The sequence below is a fragment of the Arachis hypogaea genome, chromosome 14, assembly GCF_003086295.3.
Source record: "Arachis hypogaea cultivar Tifrunner chromosome 14, arahy.Tifrunner.gnm2.J5K5, whole genome shotgun sequence".
Lineage (NCBI taxonomy): Eukaryota > Viridiplantae > Streptophyta > Magnoliopsida > Fabales > Fabaceae > Arachis > Arachis hypogaea.
Window position 1 is genome coordinate 83,477,805 of NC_092049.1, and position 22,332 is coordinate 83,500,136.

Below are 22,332 nucleotides of genomic sequence, written 5' to 3' on the forward strand. Positions count from 1 at the left end.
TTTAATTAGGTTAAATAATAGAGAAATAAAAAGATAAATTTGGGACTTTAGCCAATTAAATTTAATTTATTTGTAATAGAATCATTTAAAATTTGAAGTAAAAACACATTATATATAACCATTTTTTTTTTAAAAAAAAAATGAAAACCCAATGGGGGCAAGTGCCCCCTCTTGGTTCTTACTAGGTCCGTGCCTGGCTGCGATTCCCTTTACTTGCCCCTAATTCATTGCTTGCTGTAGCGCTTTGTCTTCGCATTTTCGCACCTCCAAGCCTTCTATTTTCCTTGCCTCGAAGTGACTGTTTGGTGTGGATTACATCGTTCTTCACTGCTATTATCTTCTCCTCTACAGGTTAGTGTTTCATTTCTTTTCTCTTTTTACTTTCGACAACTATGCATGCTTTTGATGTAAGGTTTTGACTTTGTCTTTGAAAAACTTTGATTCTTCTACGAAAAGATTGTGCCTTTTTGTGTCTTGATCCATGACTTGTGATTTTTCCTTGTCGCTCGTTTTTTAGAAGAATGTGTGCCTTCTGGTGATCTTGCTTAGGGTTTTCGTTGCTGTTCTTGTTTCTTTTCACCGTTGTCTGGCTTCTTTTTGTTCTGGTTTAACAATCTTTTGATGATAAACTTGTTAGTAGGAAAGGTTGTAACTTTGATATTTTTGTTGGTGATGATGACTATAGAAGGATTGTGTTTTCTTTGTTGTGAGATATTTAGGGCATAGATCGTCTTCTTTCCTGGTTCTTACCTTGTTACTGCCTCCAAAGGGTGTCCCTGGGTTTTAGTGTGAATCCTGGGCTTCTCTTTTACTGCCGTATCAGACTCTTGATGTTCATATGTTTTTGTCTGAGTTACTTTCTAATTTGCCCGAGTTTTTTGGTAGTAACCCATTTTCCTTTTTCTTACTGTAGGAATAGTTGTCCCATGTCTCTTCACAAAAACATTGTTGAGATGTCTACCAAGATCCCGGAAGGCATGTCTGACTGGCTGGATTCTATTGTTTTGATGTGTGTTACTGTTGCTGACCCTGAGTACTGCGTGCGACTTAGAAGGCACCATAGAATTTATAGTGATAGGGATCAGGAGAAAAATTATGAGTTAGTGTCACCTGACCCTGAGGAGAGGGTTAGTTTTCCTCCTTTGATTCCAGAAGAACGTCCCTTTTTTCTACGCTTATGACTATTTCTTTAGTCAATTGAATATTACCATTCCTTTTACCCCTTTTGAGACCGAGTTGCTGTGGTCCTACAATGTAGCTCCTTCCCAGCTCCACCCGAACTCTTGGGGCTTCATAAAAATCTTCCAATTGCTGTGTCAAGAACTAGATATCCGACCTACCCAAACTCTCTTTCTTTACCTTTTTGTTTTGACGAAGCTTGGGGTAGCGAAGAAGAAAAAGCCTCCTGGGTTTCTTTCTGAGCTACTCAAGGAAAGAGAGTTTTCTCTATGTATGATGAGTCCTTTAGGGTTTTTAAGAACTATTATTTCAAGGTCCGGGCTACTGATGAGCGGATAATTTATACGCTTTTTGGCATTGTTTTTACATAGTTTTTAGTATGATTTAGTTAGTTTTTAGTATATTTTTATTAGTTTTTTAATAAAAATCACATTTCTGAACTTTACTATGAGTTTGTGTGTTTTTCTGTGATTTTAGGTATTTTCTGGCTGAAATTGAGGGACTTGAGCAAAAATCAGATTCAGAGGTTGAAGAAGGACTGCAGATGCTGTTGGATTCTGACCTCCCTGCACTCAAAGTGGATTTTCTGGAGCTACAAAACTCCAAATGGCGCGATCCCAAGTGCGTTGGAAAGTAGACATCTAGGGATTTCCAGCAATATATAATAGTCCATACTTTGATTAATGATAGACAATGTAAACTGGCGTTGAACGCCAGTTCCATGCTGCATTCTGGAGTCAAACGCCAGAAACACGTTACAAAGTGGAGTTAAATGCCAGAAACAGGTTACAAACTGGCGTTCAACTCCAAGAAAGACCTCTACACGTGTAAAGCTCAATGCTCAGCCCAAGCACACACCAAGTGGGCCCCAGAAGTAGATTTCTGCATCATTTACTCATTTCTGTAAACCCTAGTAACTAGTTTAGTATAAATAGGACTTTTTACTATTGTATTTACATCTTTGGATATCTTTGGATTATCTTTTGATCCCTTGATCACGTTTGGGGGCTGGCCATTCGGCCATGCCTGAACCTTCATCACTTATATATTTTCAACGGTAGAGTTTCTACACACCATAGATTAAGGTGTGGAGCTCTGCTGTTCTTCATGGATTAATGCAAAGTACTACTATTTTTCTATTCAATACAAACTTATTCTGCTTCTAAGATATTCATTCGCACTTCAATGTGAATGTGATGATCGTGACAATCATCATCATTCCCAACTTATGAATGCGTGTCTGACAACCACTTCCGTTCTACCTTAGATTGAATGGGTATCTCTTGGATATCTAATACAGGGGACCTAGTCCGAGATATTAGAATCTTCGTGGTATAAGTTAGAACCCATGGATGGCCATTCCTGAGATTCGGAAAGTCTAAACCTTGTCTGTGGTATTTCGAGTAGGATCTGGGAAGGGATGGCTGTGACGAGCTTCAAACTCGCGAGTGCTGGGCGTAGTGACAGACGCAAAGGGATCAATGGATCCTATTCCAGTATGATCGAGAACCGACAGATAAATAGTCGTGCTGTGACAGAGCATCTTGGACCATTTTCACTGAGAGGACAGGAAGTAGCCATTGACAACGGTGATGCCCAACATACAGCTTGCTATGGAAAGGAGTAGGAATGATTGGATGAAGACAGCAGGAAAGCAGAGGGTCAGGAGGAACGAAAGCATCTCCATACGCTTATCTAAAATTCTCACCAATGAATTACATAAGTATCTCTATCCTAGTTTATATTTCAATTATGTTTTAATTATCAAATCTCTATAACCAATTGAATCCGCCTGACTGAGATTTACAAGGTGACCATAGCTTGCTTCAGGCCGACAATCTCCGTGGGATCGACCCTTACTCACGTAAGGTTTATTACTTGGACGACCCAGTGCACTTGCTGGTTAGTTGTGCGAGGTTGTGATAAAGAGTTGAGATTACAATTGTGCGTACCAAGTTGTTGGCGCCATTGATGATCACAATTTCGTGCACCAAGTTTTTGGCGCCGTTGCCGGGGATTGTTCGAGTTTGGACAACTGACGGTTCATCTTGTTGCTCAGATTAGGTAATTTTATTTTAATTTTAAGATTTTTATTTCTTATTTTCGAAAAAAAATTACAAAAAAAAATTTCTTCTTTTTCGTTTTTTCCAATTAATTTTTGAAAAATAAATAAAATAAATAAAATCATAAAACCAAAAATATTTTGTGTTTCTTGTTTGAGTCTAGAGTCAAGTTTTAAGTTTGGTGTCAATTGCATCTTTTTAATTTTCTGAAAATTATTTTCGAAAATTTCATGCATTGCATTCTTCATGATCTTCAAGTCGTTCTTGGCCAGTCTTCTTGTTTGATCTTCATATTTTCTTGTTTTGTGTCTTTTCTTATTTTTCATTTGCATTCTTGAATCATTAATGTCTAAAGAAAAAATTTTTTCTAAGTTTGGTGTCTTGCATGTTTTCTTTTCTTGAAAATTTTTTAAAAATAAGTTCTTGATGTTCATCTTGACATTCAAAGTATTCTTGGTGTTCATCTTGACATTCATAGTGTTCTTGCATGCATCACATATTTTGATCCAAAATTTTCATGCATTGAGTCTTTTTGATGTTTTTCTCTTTCATCATTAAAAATTCAAAAAATCAAAAAAGTATCTTTCCCTTTTTCACTCATAAAATTCAAAAATTTGAGTTGACTTTTTCAAAAATTTTTAAAATCAAGTTGTTTCTTATGAGTCAAATCAAATTTTCAATTTAAAAATTCTATCTTTTTTAAATCTTTTTCAAAAATCAAATATTTTTCAATTTTCTTTCATAATTTTCGAAAATTTCAAAATGATTTTCAAAAAAAAAAATCTTTTTCTTACTTCTATTTCATATTTTCAAAAATCTCACTAACAATTAATGTGACTGATTCAAAAATTTTAAGTTGTTACTTGCCTAGTAAGAAAGGTCCAATCTTTAAACTCTAGAATCATATCTTTTTAGTTTCTTGTTAGTCAAGTAATCAACTTTAATTTTCAAAATCAGATCTTTTTAAATCTCTTTTTCAAATCTTTTTCAAAATAAGTTTCAATCACATCTTTTTCAAAATTAAAATTCAAATCCTTTCCAACTAATCCTATCTTTTTGTTTCAATCATATCTTTTTCAAAACTACCTAACTAACTCTCTCTCTAATTTTTGAAAATCCCCTTCCCTCTTTTTCAAAATTTCCTTTTAATTTTAATTTGATTTAATTTTATTTTTTTAAATTTTCGAATTTTTATTTTAAATTTAAATTAAAAACAAAAATACTTTTATTTTAATTTGTCTAATTTTCAAAAATTCTTCTCCATCATCTCCTTCTAATTATTTATTTATTTACTAGCACTCCTCTTCATCCAAGAATTCGAACCTATTCCTCACGCTTGTGTTTGGATTCTCCTTCTTCTATTCATATCTTCTTCTACTCACATAAAGGAATCTCTATACTGTGACATAGAGGATTCTATATTTTCTTTTCTGTTTTCTTCTTTTTCATATGAGCAGGAACAAGGATAAGAACAATCTTGTTGAAGCTGATCCTGAACCTGAAAGGACTCTGAAGAGGAAGCTAAGGGAAGCCAAAGCACAACTCTCTAGAGAAAATCTGACAAATATTTTCGTAAAAGGAGACATGGCCGAAAATAATAACAATGCAAGAAAGATGCTTGGTGACTTTACTGCACCTAATTCCAATTTACATGGAAGAAGTATCTCAATTCCTGCCATTGGATCAAACAACTTTGAGCTTAAACCTCAATTAGTTTCTCTGATGCAACAGAACTGCAGGTTTCATGGACTTCCATCTGAAGATCCTTTTCAGTTCTTAACTGAATTCTTGCAGATCTGTGATACTGTTAAGACCAATGGGGCTGATCCCGAGGTCTACAGGCTTATGCTTTTCCCATTTGCTGTAAGAGACAGAGCTAGAATATGGTTGGACTCTCAACCTAAAGATAGCTTGAACTCTTGGGATAAGCTGGTCACGGCTTTCTTAGCCAAGTTCTTTCCTCCTCAAAAGCTTAGTAAGCATAGAGTGGATGTTCAAACCTTCAGACAAAAGGAAGGTGAATCCCTCTATGAAGCTTGGGAGAGATACAAGGAACTGACCAAAAAGTGTCCTTCTGACATGCTTTCAGAATGGACCATCCTGGATATATTCTATGATGGTCTGTTTGAGTTATCTAAAATGTCATTGGACCATTCTGCAGGTGGATCTATTCACCTAAAGAAAACACCTGCAGAAGCTCAAGAACTCATTGACATGGTTGCAAATAACCAGTTCATGTACACTTCTGAAAGGAATCCTGTGAGTAATGGGACGCCTATGAGGAAGGGTGTTCTTGAAATTGATACTCTGAATGCCATATTGGCTCAGAATAAAATATTAACTCAGCAAGTTAATATGATCTCTCAGAGTCTGAATGGATTGAAAGAATCATCCAACAGTACTAAAGAGGCATCTTCTGAAGAAGAAGCTTATGATCCTGAGAACCCTGCAATAGCAGAGGTGAATTACATGGGGGAACCCTATGGAAACACCTATAATCACTCATGGAGAAATCACCCAAATTTCTCATGGAAGGATCAACAAAAGCCTCAACAAGGCTTTAATAATGGTGGAAGAAACAGGTTTAGCAATAGCAAGCTTTTTCCATCATCCACTCAGCAAAAGACAGAGAGTTCTGAGCAGGATCCATCTAGCTTAGCAAACATAGTCTCTGATCTATCTAAGGCCACTCTAAATTTCATGAATTAAACAAGGTCCTCCATTAGAAATTTGGAGGCACAAGTGGGCCAGCTGAGTAAAAGAGTCACTAAAACCCCTCCTAGTACTCTCCCAAGCAATACAGAAGAGAATCAAAAAAGAGATTGCAAGACCATTGATTTAATCATCATGGCCGAACCTACAAAGGAGGGAGAGGACATGAATCCCAATGAGGAAGACCTCCTGGGACGTCCAGTGATCAACAAAGAGTTTCCCTCTGAGGAACCAAAGGAATCTGAGACTCGTCTAGAGACCATAGAGATTCCATTAAACCTCCTTCTGCCCTTCATGAGCTCTGATGAGTATTCTTCCTCTGAAGAGGATGAAGACATTACTAAAGAGCAAGTTGCCAAGTACCTTGGTGCAATCATGAAGCTAAATGCCAAATTATTTGGTAATGAAACTTAGAAAGATGAATCTCCCTTGATCATCAATGAACTGAGTGATCTGGATCAACTGACATTGCCTCAGAAGAAACAGGATCCTGGAAAGTTCTTAATACCTTGTACCATAGGCACCATGAACTTTGAGAAGGCTCTATGTGACCTTGGGTCAGGGATAAACCTCATGCCACTCCTGTAATAGAGAAACTGGGAATCTTTGAGGTGCAAGCTGCCAGAATCTCATTAGAGATGGCAGACAACTCAAGAAAACAGGCTTATGGATAGGTAGAGGACATGTTAGTAAAGGTTGAAGGCCTTTACATCCCTGCTGATTTCATAATCCTGGATACTAGGAAGGATGAGGATGAATCCATCATCCTTGGAAGACCCTTCCTAGCCACAGCAAGAGCTGTGATTGATGTGGACAGAGGAGAGTTAGTCCTTCAACTGAATGAGGACAACCTTGTGTTTAAAACTCAAGGATCTCCTTTTGTAACCATGGAGAGGAAGCATGAAAAGCTTCTCTCACTGCAGAGTCAACCAGAGCCCCCACAGTCAAACTCTAAGTTTGGTGTTGGGAGGTTCCAACAATGCTCTGAACATCTGTGAGGCTCCATGAGAGCTCACTGTCAAGCTATTGACATTAAAGAAGCGCTTGTTGGGAGGCAACCCAATGTTATCTAATTATATTTATTTTCTATTGTTATTTTATGTTTTCTTTAGGTTGATGATCATGTGAAGTCACAAAAACTACTGAAAAATCAAAAACAATAAAAAATAGAATGAAAAATAGCACACCCTAGAGGAGAACAGTCTAGCATTTAAACGCCAGAAACAGGCACCAAGCTGGCGTTTAACGCCAGAAACAAGCATCTACCTGGCGTTAAACGCCAGAACAGAGCATGGAAGTGGCGTTTAACGCCAGAAACAGGCAGCAGTCTGGCGTTAAACGCCAGGATTGCATGTCTATAGGGCGTTTTACACGTCTAAAGGGTGCAGGGATGAAAAATCCTTGACACCTCAGGATCTGTGGACCCCACAGGATTCCCACATGATCTATGGATCTCACAAGATCCCCACCACTTTTTCTCTCCCCTTTACACCTTTTCATAACTCTCTTCCCCAAATACCCTTCACCAATCACTTCAATCACTCTTGCCCATCACCCCCTCACCACTCACATCCATCTTCTCTTCCCCATAAACCCCACCTATCTTCCAATTCAAAATATTTTCCCTCCCAAACCCAACCCTAATGGCCGAAACTTAACCCTCCCCCCTCCTATATAAACCCCTCATTCCTTCTTCATTTTCACACAACACAAACCTAACTTCTCACCTTGGCCGAAAACACCTCACCCTCCATCTCCTCCATTTTCTTCTTCTTCTACTACTTTCTTTCTTCTTTTTCTCGAGGACAAGCAAACATTTTAAGTTTGGTGTGGTAAAAGTATAGCTTTTTGTTTTTCCATAACCATTTATGGCATTTAAGACAAGAGAAACCTCTAGAAAGAGGAAAGGGAAGGCAATTGCTTCTACCTCTGAGTCATGGGAGATGGAGAGATTCATCTCAAAGGTCCATCAAGACTACTTCTATGAAGTTGTGGCCAAGAAGAAAGTGATCCCTGAGGTTCTGTTCATACCCTGGGTCAAGATGTTCGACCCGGGATGTTTAGCAACAAGCCGACCGACCTCTTCAGGTCAGACTATTCGACCTCTTCTCAAAGAGCTCGGCCAATGACCGACCTCTTCACAAAGAGCTCGGCCAAAACGCTACAGAGGCCCAATGAGGGCCCAAATAGAAGGAACACAGCCCAATCCAAAGGCGGCTCAAGCCTACAGAGAGAAGGGCGGTTCCGTTGAAGATAAGCTGACCTCGCCCAAAGATAAGATAAGATAAGATAAGATGACTAACTTATCTTATCTAAGAAGGTCACTTCTCACCATTATAAATATACTGGAGCACCCAGGTATAAATCATACTCTGATTCTACAATAAACCTGTTTAATACCCATGCTAACTTAAGCATCGGAGTCTCTTGCAGGTACCCCCCACCCTCCGGTGGCCAAGGATCAGCAGTGCAGCAAGTCGGATACAACAGCTCCGGCCGTCATCAGCCAGCCGGACACGTCATCTCCGACCAGTACAGAAGATCTCATCCGAGATCGACCTCCAGTTTTAGGTAATCATCGGAACATTGGCGCCGTTGCCGGGGAACCTGGAAGTCATCCCATCACCATGGCGGACGACCATGACAACAACCATGATTCAGATCTATAGAACAGAACGCCGCACAAGAACACAGATACTACACCAAAAGATACTCCTCAACCGAACAAAGACAAGAATTTGCCAAACGAGGAGGCCATGGAGGCACTTTAAGATCGCTTAAAATAACTCGAAAAAGAGGTGGAACATCAACAAGAAGCTGAGAGAGACCTACGAAGGGAAGTTAGGCGACGCCACGAGTTAAAGGACAAGCTCCTAAAACTCGAAGCAGATCTCAAGGCCAAAGCTACTCGATCCTCTCAGGAGGACAGCTCCCACAAAGATCAAGACCCATTCACCAAAGAGATCATGAAAGCTAAAGTCCCAAAGGACTTCAAAGCTCCCGACATGACTCCGTACGACGGCACATCGGATCCAAGCCATCATCTTAGCAATTTCAGAAGCAGGATGTATCTCACGGAGGCCTCAGATGCAATCCGTTATTCTCCATCCAGAAGGATAAAGCCGAACACGCTCCAAGCTTACTAGGGATCAAGCAAGGAGATCGGAAAAGTCTTCGCAACTACATCGAAAGATTGAACAAAGCGTGCCTGGACATACAAAGTCTGCTAACAAAGCAGATATCATGGGTCTCTCATCAATGGCCTACGAGGAGGACCTTTTAGCCACTCAATATCCAAGAAGCACCCAACATCTCTAAACGAGGTACATGAACAGGCAAAGAAACACATCAATATGGAGGAAAACTCTCGACTAGGAGAGAGCTCAGAAACCGAATTCTCCTAACCCACCACAGGACAAGGATAAAGAGTCCAAGAAAAAAGAAGATCAACCTGGGAAGCCTAGAAAATACCGCAATTACACCCCTCTTCGGGTGTCTTTTGTGGAGGTTTACCGAGAAATATGCAACACGGAGAAGATCCCACCACCTCGCCCAATCAAAAACAAAAGAGGTTGGGCAAGTTGAAGGTCCACCTCACACCAAAGAGGTCGGACGAGTTGAAGGTCCACCTCACAGCAAAGAGGTCAGACGAGTTAAAGGTCCACCTCACACCAAAGAGGTCGGACGAATGGAAGGTCCACCTCACATCAAAGAGGTCGGACAAGTTAAGGTCCACCTCACACCGAAGAGGTCGGGCGAGTTAAGGTCCACCTCACACCAAAGAGGTCGGACGAGTTAAAGGTCCACCTCACACCAAAGAGGTCGGACGAGTTGAAAATCCACCTCACACCAAAGAGGTCGGACGAGTTAAAGGTCCACCTTACACCAAAGAGGTCGGACGAGTGGAAGGTCCATCTCACAACAAAGAGGTCGGACGAGTTGAAGGTCCGCCTCACACCAAAGAGTTCGGACGAGTTGAAGGTCCACCTCACATCGAAGATGTCGGGCGAGTGGAAGGTCCACCTCACAACAAAGAGGTCGGACAAGTTGAAGGTCCACCTCACACCAAAGAGGTCGGACGAGTTAAACGTCCACCTCACACCAAAGAGGTCAGACGAGTTGAAAAGGACAACGGAGTGCGAACAAGCCTTCCGAGATTTCAAAATTCTTGGGGCAACCACCCATTCTTTCCAGACCACGGGAAAGTGAAGAACTCATATTATACCTCGCAGTAGGAAGTCGTGCAATAGCCTCAGCACTAGTCGGAGAAGACGAAAGTGAGCAACAACCCGTCTACTTCATCAGCAAAGCTCTACAAGGGGCCAAACTAAACTATCAAAAGATAGAAAATGTTCGCCTAAGCCCACATACTCACCTCTCGACAACTCCACCCATACTTTCAAGCTTACACTATCAGAGTTCGGACCAACCAGCCCATAAAAGGCATCCTACAGAAAATAAACCTAGCTGGAAAAATCCTACAGAGGACAGCTCGGATAATTCGGGGGACCCTGGACAAAACCAAAGAACATCTCGGACAATTCGGGGGACCCTAGACAAAAACAGAAAACAGCTCGGACAAATCGAGGAAAATGAAGTCCGAACACATAGAATGCCCGAGCTGATACATTTTCAAAACCAGCTAGCACCAACAGCTCGGACAATTCGGGGATATGAGGTCCGACACATGCCTCGGGAGCAGAATGCCCGAGCTGATGCATTTTCAAAACTAGCCAACACCAAACCAGGGGGCAATAACAGAAGCCTCATCCAGACTACATTACAAGACCACAACAAGTCAATCTCGAAGGCGGTATAAGGGATGTACTCAGGGTCAGCCACGGTAACACGCATTAAAACTATGGAATTCAGCCAATCAGACATGCCGTCCGGGATCTTAGTATACATCTCAAAGACATAGGTCGACTATGGGATTGCTACCAAACAAATCGGGCAAATAAAGAAACAACTCGGACAATAATAGCAGAACATCAAGTGACAGACGTGGCAGTAAAAGAGAAACCCCAAGACTCACACGAAAGTCCAGGGGCACCCTTTGGAGGCAACAACAGGGCAAGAACACAGAGAAAAGAAGTCGACAATCTATACCCAAATAGTCCGAACACCTCTCAAACAAAAGGTCAAAACAAAAGCTAGAACTTTTGTACAAAAGAAGTCAGGCAACGATAAAAAGAAACAGGAACAGCAACCAAACCCTAAGCAAAGTACACATTCTTCTCAAAGGCGAATGACAAAAGAAAAGTGACAACAAACGATCAAAGATGCAAACTTTTTGCAGAAAGAACCAAAGTTCTGCAGAGCAAATACAAAGTCAAAGCTTTACATGCCAACTTCCCTATAGCCCCACCTGAAGAGCTCCCACAAGTCCTATGGGCATATCGGACAACCCCACACTCCACTACAAGGGAATCATCCTTCCGATTAGCTTACGGAATGGAGGCAATGATCCCAATAGAGATTAAAAAAGGATCCCCCAGAATGATCCTCTACAATGAAGAGGTCAACTCCCAAATCCAAAGGGAAGAACTCGACCTACTTCCAGAAGTCCGAGAAAAAGCTCGGATTAGGGAGGAAGCGTTAAAACGTCAAATGGCCTCAAGATACAATCGGAAGGTAATCTAACAACAACGATCTCATCATAATCCGAAATAATATCGGAACAACTTGACCTGGAGAAAGAAAGCTAGCAGCAAACTGGAAAGGACCCTACCGAGTCATAGAAGTACTTGGGAAGGGCTACTACAGACTGTCCGAACTCAAGGGGCGAGAGCTACCAAGGTCATGGCATGCCTGCAATCTAAAAAGGGCGCCAGGCCGAGATCTAAAAAGATTGCCCGACCTAGAAAGGTAAGTACTAACATGTACACACTCTTATCTTCATTTTAATGTTTAAAAGATTGCAGATTCCCTAAAAAGTTTCCTACCAAGACGCCCGACTACGGCAGGTCGGCAAGGTGAACACTAAAATCACCGCCCGATCACGACAAAGTCGGCAAGATGAAAACCAAATTCATCGTCCGATTACAAAGCGACAAGTCGGCAAGGTGAAAACCAACTTCACCGCCCGACCACGATGAAAACTGAATTCATCATTTGATTTCGACAAAGTGAAAACAAAATTCACTACTACACCAAGACGCATTAATCTGAAGTATTCATCATCCGATTATAAAGCAACAGATCGGCAAAAAGTGAAAAACAATTTCACTGCACGATCACGATAAAGACAATCGTCCGATTAAGGTGAAAACGCGATTCACCCAAAAGACGATCTAGAGATGACAACCACTTTCTACAAATCGGCAAAGATGAACACAGAATAATGTACGAAGTTATCGAAAGTGATCCAAAAAAGAACCTGACGAGGTCTTACGGATTGCTAAAATAATAACTTAAAGACTGGCCGACATTAAGAAGTCGGACCAAGTCAACCCAAGTTATAAGTAAACCCTGGAAAGAGGTCTGGCCAACCCTATTAAAGAGGATTACTTTAACTTAGAAGGGCCCGACATAACAAAACCAGCCCAAAATGAAAAAGTTATAAAAGTAGTCCCTGAAAGAGACCTGACAAAGGTCCAAAAAAGAGGACTACAAAAATAACTTAAAGGAGACCGACATAACGAAGTCGGACTCCTACTACTAAAAAGTTATAAAAGTAATCCCTGAAAGAGATCTGACAAAATTCCAAGAAAGAGGATTACAAAAATAACTTAGAAGAGACCGATATAACGAAGTCGGACTCCTACTACTAAAAAGTTATAAAAGTAATCCCTGAAAGAGACCTGACAAAGGTCCAAGAAAGAGGATTACAAAAATAACTTAGAAGAGATTGACATAACGAAGTCGGTCTCCTACAACAAACAAGTTATAAAAGTAATCCCTGAAAGAGACCTGAACAAGGTCCAAGAAAGAGGATTACAAAATAACTTAGAAGAGATCGACATGACGAAGTCGATCTCCTACAAAAAAAAAAACAAGTTATAAAAGTAATCCCTGAAAGAGACCTGACCAAGGTCCAAGAAAGAGGATTACAAAAATAACTTGAAAAAGGACGACGAGAAGAAGTTGGACCAACGAAAGCTACAGCTTGGACCGACATGAAGAAGTCGGACCAACGAAAGCTACAGGTTGGACCGACAAGAAGAAGTCGGACCAACGAAAGCTACAGCTTGGACCGACAGGAAGAAGTCGGACCAACGAAAGCTACATCTTTGACCGACAGGAAGAAGTCGGACCAACGAAAGCTACAGCTCGGATCGACACGAAAAATCGGACCAATGAAAAGCGTGCGCTAAAAGGGACATAGCTTTGCCCAAAAAGCCACAGCTCCACGACAAAGCTATCAAAATTTTTCAGACTGACTAAAAAGTGTTCTACAAGAACACTAAAAAGTCGTCGTACAAGTTAGCCCCAAGGACCACCTCGACCAAGCCAAAAGTGGACAAAACCAGAAATGATCAAAAGAGGTCGGACAACAAAGTACCGACACTCTACAAAGATCCACAAAAAGGGACAAAGACATCTCACAAACGCCAAGGAAAGGTCAAAAGACCAAAGCCAGAAGTGCTTCGCTGAAAAGTACGAAGTCTTGAAAAAAGACACTACTTAAAAAGCGAAAAGCACAGCCTCAAAGACAGAGCTAAAAAGTCATCCAAACAAACTATAAAAAGGTTCCCCATCGGAACACTACCTAAAAATTTGTTGGATTATGACTAAAAAGCTCGAGCAGTGAAGACAAACAAGTCGGAAGAAAGCTGAAAAGACCTCTCAACAAACTAAAAAAGGCAATACTAGACTCGCACAAAGGAGAAACTACTCAAGATCGACCAAAGTCAGGATGCTTGAGCACGACTTCCTCAAAGAGATCGAAGCTCCGAAAGCACGATCTCGCGGAAAGGTCCAAACTCAAGCAGGGGCAAAGTCGTATAGGTCGACGTCAGCTAAGAAGAGGCGCAAGTACGATCTCAAAAAAGAATAAGCCAAAAGGTTAAGAAATAACTTAAGGCTCAAATGTTCTTAGCTAAAAGGGATACAGCTCCACTCAAAGAAGGCACAATCTCAAACAGGGCTACGTACGTCATCCGAGACTAAAAAGGTTCAATATAAAGAACACTAAAAAGTCATTGGACAAGTCACTAAAAGCCCGGATATCAAGCCGTAAGGATAACTTCGCCAAAGCAGAGGGTTGTCAACACAAAAGCAAGGCGTGATCCAGAAGGCAAGGGTAGAAAACCCACACTACCACTCAAAAGAGGACGGACTGTGAAGTACCAAACCTCTAGAAAATCTGCCAGAATTACAAAGCAATGAAGAAACAAGCCAGACAGATGCTTGTGATCTCACGGAAAGATCGAAGCTCGATCTCACGGAAAGATCGAACTCAAGAAGGGGCACTGTTCATACCCTGGGTCAAGATGTCCGACCCGGGATGTTTAGCGACAAGCCGACCGACCTCTTCAGGTCAGACTATCCGACCTCTTCTCAAAGAGCTCGGCCAATGACCGACCTCTTCACAAAGAGCTCGGCCAAAATGCTACAGAGGCCCAATGAGGGCCCAAATAGAAGGAACACAGCCCAATCCAAAGGCGGCTCAAGCCTACAGAGAGAAGGGCGGTTCCGTTGAAGATAAGCTGACCTCGCCCAAAGATAAGATAAGATAAGATAAGATGACTAACTTATCTTATCTAAGAAGGTCACTTCTCACTATTATAAATATACTGGAGCACCCAGGTATAACTCATACTCTGATTCTACAATAAACCTGTTTAATACCCATGCTAACTTAAGCATCGGAGTCTCTTGCAGGTACCCCCCACCCTCCGGTGGCCAAGGATCAGCAGTGCAGCAAGTTGGACACAACAGCTCTGGCCGTCATCAGCCAGCCGGACACGTCATCTCTGACCAGTACAGAAGATCTCATCCGAGATCGAACTCCAGTTTCAGGTAACCCTCGGAACAGGTTCCTTTCAAGCTCAAGAAAAATGAGTATCCGGAGATCCGACTTGAAATCCAAAGAAGAGGTTGGGAAGTTCTCACCAACCCTATTCAACAAGTCGGGATCCTAATGGTTCAAGAGTTCTATGCAAATGCATAGATCACTAGGAACCATGATCAAAGTGTGAACCCGAATCCAAAGCATTGGCTTACCATGGTTCGGGGGAAATACTTAGATTTCAGTCAGGAAAATGTAAGGCTGGCGTTCAACTTGCCAATGATGGAAGAGAACGCACGCCCCTACACAAGAAGGGTCAACTTTGATCAAAGATTGGACCAAGTCCTCATAGACATATGTGAAGAAGGAGCTCAATGGAAAATTGACTCAAGAGGCAAGCCGGTTCAATTAAGAAGGCATGACCTTAAACCAGTGGCTAGGGGATGGCTAGAGTTCATTCAACGCTCAATCATTCCTACTAGTAACCGGTCTGAAGTTACTATAGACCGGGCCATCATGATCCATAGTATCATGATTGGAGAAGAGGTGGAAGTTCATGAGATTATACCTCAAGAATTCTACAAGGTGGCTGACAAGTCCTCCACTTGGGCAAGGTTAGCCTTTCCTCACCTCATTTGCCACCTCTGTAATTCAGCTGGAATTGATATAGAGGGAGATATCCTCATTGAAGAGGATAAGTCCATCACTAAGAAAAGGATGGAGCAAACAAGAGATCATGGACCTCAACATGAGCATGAGGAAATTCCTCACCATGAAATCCCTGAGATGCCTCAGGGGATGCACTTTCCTCCATTGAATTATTGAAAACAAATCAACACTTCCCTAGAAAAATTAAGTTCCAACATGGGACAACTAAGGGTGGAGTATCAAGAACACTCTATCATCCTCCATGAAATTAGAGAAGATCAAAGAGCTATGAGGGAGGAGCAAGAAAGACAAGGAAGAGACATAGAGGAGCTCAAAAGCACCATTGGTTCTTCAAGAAGAGGAAGACACCACCCTCACTAAGGTGGACTCATTCCTTAATCTCCTTGTCTATTTATTTTCTATTTTTTGGTTTTGAGCTTTATGTTTTATTTATGTTTGTGTCTTCACTATATGATCATTAGTGTCTAAGTGTCTATGCCTTAAAGTTATGAATATCCCATGAATCCATCACCTCTCTTGAATGAAAACTGTTTTAATTACAAAAGAACAAGAAGTACAGGGTTTCGAATTCATCCTTGAAACTAGTTTAATTATTTTGATATGGTGACAATACTTTTTGTTTTCTGAATGAATGCTTGAACAGTGCATATGTCTTTTGAAGTTGATGTTTATGAATGTTAAATATGTTGGCTCTTGAAGAATAAAGAAAAAGGAGAAATATTATTTGATAATCTGAAAAATCATAAAAATGATTCTTGAAGCAAGAAAAAGCAGTGAATACAAAAGCTTGCAAAAAAAAAACGAAGAAAAAAATGGCGAAAAAAGAGAAAGAAAAAGCCAAAAGCTCTTTAAACCAAAAGGCAAGAGCAAAAAGCCAATAGCCCTTAAAACCAAATGGCAAGGGTAAATAAAAAGGATCCAAGGCTTTGAGCATCAGTGGATAGGAGGGCCTAAAGGAATAAAATCCTGGCCTAAGCGGCTAAACCAAGCTGTCCCTAACCATGTGCTTATGGCGTGAAGGTGTCAAGTGAAAACTTGAGATTGAGCGGTTAAAGTCAAGGTTCAAAGCAAAAAGAAGAGTGTGCTTAAGAACCTTGGACACCTTTAATTGGGGACTCTAGCAAAGCTGAGTTACAATCTGAAAAGGTTCACCCAGTTATGTGTCTGTGGCATCTATGTATCCGGTGGTAATACTGGAAAACAAAGTGCTTAGGGCCACGGCCAAGACTCATAAAGTAGCTGTGTTCAAGAATCAACATACTAAACTAGGAGAATTAATAACACTATCTGAATTCTAAGTTGTTATAGATGCCAATCATTCTGAACTTCAATGGATAAAGTGAGATGCTAAAACTATTCAAGAGGCAAAAAGCTATAAGTCCCGCTCATCTGATTGGAGCTAAGTTTCATTGATATTTTGGAATTTATAGTATATTCTCTTCTTTTTATCCTATTTGATTTTCAGTTGCTTGGGGACAAGCAACAATTTAAGTTTGGTGTTGTGATGAGCGGATAATTTATACGCTTTTTGGCATTGTTTTTACATAGTTTTTAGTATGATTTAGTTAGTTTTTAGTATATTTTTATTAGTTTTTTAATAAAAATTACATTTCTAGACTTTACTATGAGTTTGTATATTTTTTTGTGATTTTAGGTATTTTCTGGATGAAATTGAGGGACTTGAGCAAAAATCAGATTCAGAGGTTGAAGAAGGACTACAGATGCTGTTGGATTCTGACCTCCCTGCACTCAAAGTGGATTTTCTGGAGCTACAGAACTCCAAATGGTGCGCTCCCAAGTGCTTTGGAAAGTAGACATCCAGGGCATTCCAGCAATATATAGTAGTCCATACTTTGATTAAGGATAGATGACGTAAACTGGCGTTGAACGCCAGTTCCATGCTACATTCTGGAGTCAAACGCCAAAAACAGGTTACAAAGTGGAGTTAAACGCCAGAAACAAGTTACAAACTGGCGTTCAACTCCAAGAAAGATCCCTACACGTTTAAGGCTCAATGCTCAGCCCAAGCACACACCAAGTGGGCCCAGAAGTAGATTTCTGCATCATTTACTCATTTCTGTAAACCCTAGTAACTAGTTTAGTATAAATAGGACTTTTTACTATTGTATTTACATCTTTGGATATCTTTGGATTATCTTTTGATCCCTTGATCACGTTTGGGGGCTGGCCATTCGGCCATGCCTGAACCTTCATCACTTATGTATTTTCAACGGTAGAGTTTCTACACACCATAGATCAAGGTGTGGAGCTCTACTGTTCCTCATGGATTAATGCAAAGTACTACTGTTTTTTTATTCAATACAAACTTATTCCGCTTCTAAGATATTCATTCGCACTTCAATGTGAATGTGATGATCGTGACAATCATCATCATTCCCAACTTATGAACGCATTCCTGACAACCACTTCCGTTCTACCTTAGATTGAATGGGTATCTCTTGGATATCTACAGGGGACCGAGTCCAAGATATTAGAATCTTCGTGGTATAAGTTAGAACCCATGGATGGCCATTCCCGAGATCCAAAAAGTCTAAACCTTGTCTGTGGTATTCCAAGTAGGATCTGGAAAGGGATGGCTGTGACGAGCTTCAAACTCGCGAGTGCTGGGCGTAGTGACAGACGTAAAAGGATCAATGGATCCTATTCCAGTATGATCGAGAACCGACAGATGAATAGCCGTGCTGTGACAGAGCATCTTGGACCATTTTCACTGAGAGGACGGGAAGTAGCCATTGACAACGGTGATGCCCAACATACAGCTTGTCATGGAAAGGAGTAGGAATGATTAGATGAAGACAGCAGGAAAGCAGAGGGTCAGGTGGAACGAAAGCATCTCCATACGCTTATCTGAAATTCTCACCAATGAATTACATAAGTATCTCTATCCTAGTTTATATTTCAATTATGTTTTAATTATCAAATCTCTATAACCAATTGAATCCGCCTGACTGAGATTTACAAGGTGACCATAGCTTGCTTCAGGCCAACAATCTTCGTGGGATCGACCCTTACTCACGTAAGGTTTATTACTTGGACGACCCAGTGCACTTGCTGGTTAGTTGTGCGAGGTTGTGATAAACAGTTGAGATTACAATTGTGCGTACCAAGTTGTTGGCGCCATTGATGATCACAACTTCGTGCACCAGCTACTGAGGGTGTTCACCCTTTTTTCTTGGATGAGAACAATGAGTCCGCCTTCCCATTAAGCTGGCAAAAGAATGTGGTAGTAGCTAGGTATTCTTGGGAAAGCTTGGATGAGGTCGAGCAGGCCTTTGTGAATGTGTTAGTGGAAAATTGGGGAGAGCTCCTGCTAGTAGAGAATTTTATAAAAATAGTCGCGTTGTAGATATAGTTTCTAAACCAACAGAAATCCCTTCGTGCAAACGTTTTGGTTGTCATAAGTAACAAACCCCTTTAAAATTGATAACCGAGTATTTAAACCTCGGGTCGTCTTCTCAAGTTACTGCAGGGAAGTATGTTCTTATTATTGGTTCTGAGTTTTGTAAATTGGGGGTTTTAAAAGTAAGGAACATGTAAATTAAACGACAAGTAAAATAAATAAATAACTATAAAATAAACTCTTGGCAAGGTATGACAATTCGGAAGTCCTATCCTAGTTCCTTATCAATGGTGATGAGACACTACAACATTTTTGGCCTAAGGTAACCCTTATTCGAAGCAACATTTAATAAAAGTTGCCTTAGATAGAAAAATACAACCTGTTTTAAGAGTTGCCTTTGAGTAAGGCAAAGATAACAAATTTTTTGGCCACCCACAAAAAATGTTGTCTTTGATATTTAAAGCAACACTTAAAAAATATTACAATATAAAATATTAAAGACAACATTTTTAAATAAAAATACAACATTTTATAAGGGTTATAAAAAAATTTGAATAAATAACTTTTATAAAAAGTTGCCTAAAATCATTCATAACTAAAAATTTTAGAGGGAAACTCTTAATCATATTCCCTCCAAATAATTATTTCCCAATCAAATAACTTAGAAAAAAAAAAAAGAAAACTACTAGCGAGATCATCACATTTCCATTGCTTCGTTCCTCACTGCCACCCACAGTTCGAAAAAAAGGAAAAGCCCTATTTCCCGAAATCAACCCAGACGGCGCGACACGACGGTAGCAGATCTCGACCCAGACGGCGCGACACGAACGGCAGCAGGTCTCCACCCAGACGGCGCGACACGACGGCAGCAGATCTTGACCCAAGACGGCGCGACACGAACGGCAGCAGGTCTCCACCCAGACGGCGCGACACAAACGGCAGCAGGTCTCGTTCGCGTACGAGAGCAGGTCTCTGTCGGCGACGGTGTGGTGCTCTCCTCCACAGGCGTCGGCGAGTTGCTCTCCTCCACAGGCGTCGGTGAGTTGCTCCTCCTCCTGTCTCAGCTCCACGTCGCAGTCACCTTCGAGAAACCCCTTTCCTTCTTCCTCCCCTTCCCCTGTCTCGCCTCCTCCTCTTCGCAAGCTCAGACAACACTACATGCAGCGGTAACCCCTTCTGCCTCCTCTGCGTATTGCTTGGTAAGAAGCTTCTGATTTTCTGATGATCTATGAATTGGATTTTCTGAATACTTTGATTTTGAAGGAAGATTATGAATGTTCTGAATTTTAGTATGAAAATAGAATTTTTGAATGCATTTATTCTAAATGTTTGCCATGGAAATGTTCTGAATGTACTGAATTTCAGTAATAAATAAAGCTGTTATATAATGGATTTCATGTTGATGCTGATTTTACATTGATTCTTGCAGTAAACCCCCAATTGAAGAGCTGCACCAGTTTCCAGTTGCCAAAGCTATATGTGAACCCATTAGGTAAACATTTTCTTTCTTGACCCTGGACATCTAGCTATTTTTTGGCTGTGTCTCTGATCCTAGGAAATCCAAGTTCATGCCCTGTGGATAGTGTTATTTAGCAATTAGCAGGAAAATAAAATATAAAGTATCATAGAAAAATTTGTAATAATTTTCAGTGTCTCTGGAATAATTTTGCAAGAAAAAATTTAGTAACTAATAAATAATTAATTAATACCTGTAGTGCAGACTTCCCTTGAAGATCCTCACTTGCTATTAACTCATGTGAAAGCAAATCTTTCTCATCGACTAGATCAAAATCAAGGTCTGGGAAGAAATTGTAATTCTCATCAATTTCCTGCTAAATTTTAACAAATTAAATCAGATATATACCACTATGAGTAATTGTTAAATTATATATATATATATATATATATATATATGTTAAACTTCAAAGAAATTGTAATCCTTTACTATCTGTCCAAATTCGCTGACTTTTGAGTAATTGTTAAAGTGTTTTAGTTTCTGGACTACTATTAATTAATATATATAAACCGAGTATGAGTTTCTAATGCTATATTATTATCAATAATGTAGCTAGTATCACATCAATAGTTTTGTAAACTTAAAATAAAGAAAATAAAAAGTGTTTACTAAAACTTGAATCATCACAAACTAATCATTTAGTGCATGTACGAAACCAATTCTTTTAATGTATTTCGCAACCACTGCAAAATATTTATATTAGTCAATTTTTAGTGTACTTGTATATATATGTTATTTCAATTGACCACTTTTTCTTAACATTTAAAAATTAATATACAAATTATAGTTAAACACATGTTGATGCTGATTTTACATTGATTCTTGCAGTAAACTCCCAATTGAAGAGCTGCACCAGTTTCCAGTTGCCAAAGCTATATGTGAACTCATTAGGTAAACATTTTTTTCATGACCCTGGACATCTAGCTATTTTTTGTCGTTACCAAGCTGATTTTTTTTTGTGGGTGATGGAGGTTTGGTGCACAAAAAGTATGGTGCACACTGAATTTTATTTGAATTGTTAATATGCTGACACGTCATTTTGAATTCTTATTTTGTTGTTCTTTTCTGCCTTTCCTACAATTTTTGTCTCAAATTTTAATTCCCATGTAGGACACAAATAGAATTGTAATCTTTAAGGCCCTACACCAAGCGACTTGGATTTTCTCTATAACTATTAATATGAACTTAGATAAAACAAAATTGGAAGCATATATCAAGTATAGAGTCATCTTTTGCTTCTTACTTAGATTTTTTTCAACATCAGTTTGGTAAGAAAGCTTCTTAATTTTACTATGGAATGAATATTCTGAATGCATTGATTGTGAATGAAGAATTGGGACTGTTCTGAATTTTAGTATGTAAATCGAATTTCTGAATGCATGTCTTTTTGGGGCTTCTTAATAATTCTGAATTTAGGGATTTGCTTTCAATTTTTTTTGAATAATTTATCTTCGGTGAACAAGAATTATTCAAGGGCCAATTCACACTTGCATTGGGAACTCCCATGGTTATTTAGCAGTTTTTATATTATTTCCAAATAAAATTATCAAGAAATAAGTTAGTTCACGAATTTGTGTTTTTGAAATCTTAACCAATTTATGAATAAAGCTACATTGTGTTTGAGAATTTAGTAATTATTAAGCATGCACCGAAACCTGTCACATAAAATGTGGTAACTTATCTTTCAAAATAATGACGACATTTGAAATGTAACAGCATGCAGAAAAATTGAAACTCTGCATTAAAGAACATCCAATTGTACAGATATTAATAATCAATTACAAGTTGTTTAGGTTCTATATCAGGCTTAAGGTTCAAGGATGGATATATGTGGCATCCTAATACTTTCTCTAATTATAATGACCATTGTTTTTGACAC

General features: G+C 39.8%; 1 non-coding gene across 1 annotated transcript; it reads right to left on the reverse strand.

Moving 5' to 3' along the window:
* Window positions 1-5,219: 5,219 nt before the first annotated feature.
* LOC112745151 (small nucleolar RNA R71) lies at window positions 5,220-5,327 on the reverse strand. The gene has a single exon (XR_003173094.1). It is a non-coding gene; the product is annotated as a small nucleolar RNA R71 (small nucleolar RNA).
* Window positions 5,328-22,332: the final 17,005 nt, after the last annotated feature.